This window comes from Macadamia integrifolia, unplaced genomic scaffold (assembly GCF_013358625.1).
Source record: "Macadamia integrifolia cultivar HAES 741 unplaced genomic scaffold, SCU_Mint_v3 scaffold2608, whole genome shotgun sequence".
Taxonomy (NCBI): domain Eukaryota; kingdom Viridiplantae; phylum Streptophyta; class Magnoliopsida; order Proteales; family Proteaceae; genus Macadamia; species Macadamia integrifolia.
In genome coordinates, this window is record NW_024868830.1 from 41178 (window position 1) to 47280 (window position 6103).

The following is a 6103-nucleotide window of genomic DNA, read 5'->3' on the forward strand; positions in this document are numbered from 1 at the left end:
TTTTTTAACTCTCTTTAAACCTAGACACCCAAATATGGGTCTTTAATTTAATTACTGCCAAATATATATATATATATATATATATATTTTACTAGTGTATATATATATATATAGTAAAAATTACATGTGCAAATGCACGTGTGGTCATACATGGGAAGAGTGAGATGGAAAGGGAGAATGATCAACAAAGCAAATAAAGCAACAGACACATGAAAATAAGGTGGAAGGTACAAATCTTACCCATAGTATTTTTTAATCTTTCTGTAATAAAACCAATTTTCGGCTACAACTTCACATGAGAAAAAGAACGAGAAAAAAAAAATCATTGTATTGAGCATCAATGTTATAAAACGTAACTTTGAAACATCACATGATTGGGATATGGAGCTACTCCTTATCACAGAGGGTTTTCTCTTTGTTCAATGACCTAAACAGGATATGTTCTTGAGCCTTCATGCCTCAACTCCTTTTTACGTTACCTACAAAAAATAGGTATGAAGAGTTCTCGTGTGAGAGAAATAGTTGGATCAAGGAGAGAGAGAGAGATGAAGAAGGACTGATAGAGATAAAAGAAGGGAGAAGATTGTGGGAGAACAACCCTTAATGATCAAACATGAAGAGGGATGCAAGAGAGGAGCGCTAGTGATGGGAGTGTTGAATGCTGTTGTAAGACTCTGAGACTGGCAATCTGTGTACTAAATTATCTGTAGGGAAAAAAATGAGCAACAGAAATTAGAGTTTAACAAATTCACTCCAATGCAAGAGAGAGAGAGAGAGAGAGAGAGAGAGAGAGAGATTGGGGTGAGAAATCGATGTGACAAAAAAAAATAGCAAATAAAATCTCAAATTGTAAAAAATTCAAATCCTTCTTTGAACAGGAGAAAGATAGACAACAACCTAGATTCAAGAAGGAGAAGGAGAAAGTGAGAGAGAGGGTAACTCATGATTATTTTTTTACGATCGCAAAGAGATCTATCTCCGAACAGAATATCAAATTGATGTTGGTGCAAATTTATGCCCTATTATCAAAGCAATAATTCATCCCCTTTGCCCTATTATCAAAATATCTGTAGGGGAAAAAAGAGCAAAAAAAATTAGTTTAAATAAATGCACTCCAATGCAAATAGAGAGAGAAGGGAGAGGTACGCCAACAAAATTAGTTCCAAGTCTATCCATAATTAATAAATGCTATTGTTTATCTTGTCCATTCCCCTATTTAACTACTAAGTTAAAGAGAATATGTGACAATAATCTATCTCTACATTACCTTTTTACAAAAAAGCATTAGAATTAACTTTTTCAAACCTCATACGTCTAAGATGTGAAGCAATCACAAGAACATTAAAAATCTGAATTTCAAATGGCATGGTAAGATTGTTGAATATCATTACAAAAAAAAGAAAAAAAAAATTCCAAGCCATCACAACACCTGTAGGGATATTCATATTGGGTGGATTAAAGGAAATATCCAACAATGGGTACTGAACATAAGAAAACACTACGCAAAAATCTAAATAATGGCCATTGGTTGCTAAGCTTGAAATGAGACGACCTTCAAGAGTAAGGAAATCACCATATCTGAGTTAGTTTGATGAATTACAAACTTAACTACAAGAGCTTCTCAATAAACAAATTTTGATAATGAGAAAATCCCCTAATTAGCATCACCTATGCAACAAAAGAATAGACTTATAAAGCTATAGAACACTGAAATCTGGTCAAGGGAAAAGCACGGAATCTGAAATTTAAATTTCTGAGTGACAGATAACGCATCAAATCATTGAATTCATCATTTTAGATGGCCTTAAACCAGATTCGGATCACAAACTGTATGAGTTAGAATATTTAAAAGATAAAAAATTTATGATGAGAAACACCTGCTTAAAATTAAAATAATAGTGAAAATCTTACCAAATCCGCAGTGAAGATCGAATGTTGGATGCAGAGGTCACTGTTTCCTCAGCTCTCACAACTAAAGAACTTTTCCCTCTTTTCTGAAATTAAAATGCAATCAGAAAGAGAGTTGGAGAGAGAAAGAGAGTGAGAAGAGTTTCTACCTCTTTGGTTTGAATCAGGGATTTTAAGGGTTTTATGGGTTTCAATAAAATACATTGCAACAGAAACATTGAATATGCGTGAGCCAGATAGAAGAGTACCTAGCCCAATCGTGCATGATCAGATAGATAGTCGGTTCATCCCCAGGAAGGCTGACCTTCAGAATATAAACACATAAATTAACACTAACCCTGGAAAGAGGTACATGTTTCCCTGATTGCTGTGGCCAATTCGACCATTTCCTGCGACAATTCACAGGAGGTGATCCAAAAAGGCTTATGTCATCAAATAATTCAATCTTCCATCAAATTCGAAATGCATGTGAAATGCAAAGCATGCATCAAAAAGTAAAGAAAAGGCATTGCTTATTTGAAATTTTGAAGGAAGAGAAGCAACTTTCTTTAGAACATATGAAGCATGTGAGGGGTAAGGCAAAAGTCATTGCCACTGGGAGCCGAAGAGGATTAGTGTGTCTAATGGGTGTCAAGGCTGTTCACATTGTACGTATTCACTATGTTAGGTTCATGCTATTTGCAGGATTTATGGCTTCTCTTTATATTAATGAAGTGTTAATTTGTTTCCCATCAAAAGTATGGAAAACGAATAAATAAAGTAGATAATTATGGCCATGCATGTATTATAGTGCATACCCAAATCCACATCTTTGAATGGATTTCCACTTGCAAATACGACAGTGTCACCCACAATGGAGAATGCTGCTTCAGGGGTGCATTCAGCTGTCAAAAAAAAAAAAAAAAAAAAAAAATTTTTAATACATAAAATTCATAAATACAGGCTAGTCTGAGTTCACGTACCATTCTGAGTAGGATTTGACAATGCAAAAATAGCTGGATTCAGGACTCAACAGAGGAGCCGTGCATTTTGAACGGTTTTCTGAACGTTTGGTATGGTCAGAACTGCTTCCCCTACTCTCGTCAGCTTCTAAGCCTCTCGACACCCTGTTTTGTTGGAACCCTAATTAACAATTCGGCCGAATAACGAATTATTTGGCTGAACCGAATTTTTTTGAATTAAATCAAAAATTCAGACCGAATCCAAATTAAATAAAAAATTTGGACCAAATCCAAATTAAAAATAAAATTTGGTAAAAAATGCGCTTTTTACTAATTTGAATTTAAAACGCGAATAATTCAGGCCGAACCGAATTAAATCGAATTATTCGGTCCACTTAAACAGTATTTAAAAAAAAAGAAGAAAAAAAAACAGAAAAAACAAAAAACAAAAAACAAAAAAACAAAACATCATATATGAAACCCACGGTACCCACCACTGAAATAGTTTTCTTTTTTTTATTTTTCATCTTCTTCTCCCACAAATTTCTGCCTTCTTCTTCCCATCTTTTTTCTCCACCTAATTCTTCTGTAACAATCGTACGAATCAATATTTGTTTCATTTCTTTCTCATAACTTCATCAGTTCATCCTAATATAGGGGAGATATCAAGCCTTGATGGATAATTTGAGGTTCCGGGGGACCAGGACAGATTCATATCGCCATATCAATCAATCTTCTTTTATATTGTTGCTTTAATTTTGAAAAATTAGTGCATCTTAGTGCAATATGGGTCTTGTGAACCCAAGCAAAATGATAGTGAAAATTTTTTTTGATCAATTTATTGATTTGTTTTGTTATAGTTGTAATATTGCTTTCACTGTTTTGGGGCCTAATCTATTTCATGAGTAGAAATTGGATTACAATAACCATTGCTTCCATCACTCAATGATAATTTTTTCATAGTTTTTTACTTTATTGTATAAAGTAATTTGCTCTTTCTAAGTATACAAATCAAGTTAATAAATTGATAAATAAAAAATATACAATAAACTATAAAAATAATATCCGAATTTTTTGCCCGACGTTTATTTTTTTAATCGAATAATTCTCGAATCCGATTCCGATTTGTATTTTGTCCGCTTTTTTGACCAAATCCTTAAATTAATCAATCGAATTATTTCGAATAATTCTCCGCCCGAATAATTCCCGAATCCGAAATTGCTAACTATGGTTGGAACCCTAATTCTCTTTTGTTAGTTGCTGGAATATTGTAACAAAAGTTTGAAAATAAGATTTTAAAGAGTTTTTACTAATAAGGTAACTAAAAGAAATTAGGGAAATATATATATATATATATTTTGGGTAAGAATTAATTAGGAAAGTATTTGGGGGAAGGAATATAAAAAGATATAGATTGAATAAAGATAGATGGAGAGATAATGAATAAACAGAGAAAGTATATAAAAAAATATTTCACAAAACAGTGAAAAGGAACTAAAAGGAATTAGGAAAGGATTTTTTCCCTTTTTTAGTAAGGATTAATTAGAAAAGTATTTGGGGGATGAAATATAGAAAGATATAGATTGAGGAAAGATAGATGGAGAGATAATGAATAAACAGAGAAAGTATATTAAAAAAAAGAATTCACAAAAAAGAGAGTGGAACGTGAGAGAGGAATCTTACAAAAAAAAATAAGAATATGAGAGAGGAGGGAAAGAATTTGAAGGAAAATGGAAAGTGGAGAGAGAGAGAGAAAGAGAGAGAAGGAAGAGGGCGTCTGAGTTTTATAAGGTAGAAGGGGCGGGAAAGGAAAGTGAAAGAGAGTGTGTGAGAAAAGGAGATCGTGAGAATTTTATTTTATTTTATTTTATTTTTTGTGTGGTAGAATGGGGCGTGAGATTTCACACCAATAAATTGAAGATCTCATCCCATTAAACCTAATTAAGGAACCCACAAATATGGGTCATAAATTACTATTAAATATATATCTACATTCTAAATAAGCACCCGGCTACGCATCCCAAGTGCCTCCCAGCCATCAAAGCACCCGGTCACGCATCCCAAGTGCCTCCCAGCTATCCGATGCAATCTGGGTCTCATCCCATTTAAAAACATAAGAGTAATTGCTCTTTTTAATTTAATTACTGCCAAATATGTATCTACATTCTAAGTAAACAGATCATCTTTGGAGCTCCAAAGTAATCCCTATTTCTCTATAAATACCACTCACAATAACCAAGGAGGGAACCAAAAAGCAGTCAACTAAACATCGGAGTGAGGATTAGCTTATAACAGTCGGAGATTTAGTAAGTAATGGCTAAGGTTTCTTATACCCCCTTCCTCATCGTTGCTATCCTTGTCTTCTCAGGTTTGTTCTCACTTCCAATTCCTAGCCCTATGTGGTTTGCAATGTAATGATAGGTTTAACGTCATTATTTGGTGTTGATGATGAACTATTAGAAAATATTTATATCATGGGTTGTTTGCATGCAGTTGCATCGTCAATGATGATGAAAGCAGATGCACAAGTGAAGGTTTGCCCGGTGGTATTGCATCCTACTGGCTGCACCCTCCTAGCTTGTGGTGAAGAGTGCTACAAAAAATTTAACGGCGCCAGAGGAGTTTGTGAACAGAATGATTTTTCTATAAACCCCACATATAGATGTGTTTGCAACCGCATTTGCTAGAATCATACTAATTTAGCCTCTCTCTCTCTCTCTCCCTACATGTCTGTTCACCATATAATGAATAAAAGGCTTAAAAAATAATTGGGTTCTTTTCTTTCTCCCTCTCATGTTTTTATCTAAAAATTTTGTGATCCAATAAAGCTTTTATTTCCTTCTTAATTGGTAGTTTAGAAGTAAGGTTTTGGCCAAAATTTCAACATGTAATCACTGAATCCCAAAACTTTATTTGCTTGAGTTTGGGCTTTGCTCTCTGGTTCTATGACAGCTGGTGAACCAGGACCAATATAGGAAAATGAAACCCGTCAAGCAACCTCGCCCATATGATCAATGGCATGATTGATGGATTTCTACCGTTATATCAGCTTTGGAACGTTAAATTAATTGAGTACTTGATTCATCACCTCAATTTTCAAGGCCTTTCTTTTGGGGTGTCAATTGGTGTTTTTCGGCTGGTTCTAATCGGGTTAGACTAATTCCACTCTTGCATCATGACCGACCATTTAACTAATTAGGTTTACGTTGGGCATGCATCCTCTTGTATATTATCGGTCGGTTAGTTATTGAGCT

The 6103-nt window shown here is 34.1% G+C and overlaps 2 long non-coding RNA genes across 5 annotated transcripts; one reads left to right on the top strand and one right to left on the bottom strand.

The window, feature by feature from the left end:
- Positions 1-216: 216 nt before the first annotated feature.
- On the bottom strand, positions 217-2999 carry LOC122066835. 4 transcript variants are annotated; one of them, XR_006136485.1, is made up of 5 exons: positions 2871-2999; positions 2706-2792; positions 2157-2297; positions 1912-1994; positions 217-1067 (listed from the first exon to the last, which is right to left on the bottom strand). It is a non-coding gene; the product is annotated as an uncharacterized LOC122066835 (long non-coding RNA). The 4 variants fall into 4 exon arrangements; XR_006136487.1 differs by lacking the exons at positions 2706-2792; positions 2871-2999 and having other exon boundaries at positions 217-704; positions 898-1067; positions 2157-2501; XR_006136486.1 differs by lacking the exons at positions 2706-2792; positions 2871-2999 and having other exon boundaries at positions 217-479; positions 599-1067; positions 2157-2501.
- A 2079-nt stretch (positions 3000-5078) lies between these two features.
- Positions 5079-5630, top strand: LOC122066840. Its single transcript, XR_006136494.1, has 2 exons — positions 5079-5217; positions 5343-5630. It is a non-coding gene; the product is annotated as an uncharacterized LOC122066840 (long non-coding RNA).
- The last annotated feature ends 473 nt before the right edge of the window (positions 5631-6103 follow it).